The sequence below is a fragment of the Eimeria mitis genome, genomic scaffold, assembly GCF_000499745.2.
Source record: "Eimeria mitis Houghton genomic scaffold, Emh_scaff274, whole genome shotgun sequence".
Lineage (NCBI taxonomy): Eukaryota > Apicomplexa > Conoidasida > Eucoccidiorida > Eimeriidae > Eimeria > Eimeria mitis.
The window spans coordinates 16658-16991 of NW_013571085.1; positions in this window are offsets into that span (position 1 = coordinate 16658).

A 334-nucleotide genomic window follows, 5' to 3' on the forward strand; every position below is an offset into this window, starting at 1 on the left:
CCCAGCAGCAGCAGCAGCAGCAGCAGCAGCAGTTCCTGCTGCAGTGTTGCTGCAGAAGCAGACACAGCAGCAGCAGCAGCAGCTAACTAGCTGTTTACATGAGTGTTTAAGTATATGTAGAAGACGAAAGCTTGTGTTAGAGTTTTATAGTTTGCTGCTGCTGCTGCTGCTGCTGCTGCTGCTGCAGTTGCTGCAGCAGCAGCTGCTGCTGCATGCACTCAACAGTTGGCTGCTGCTTCTGTATTAGCTGCTGCTATATATATATATATGTATATATATAAATATATATATATATATATATATATATATATATATATATATATATATATATATA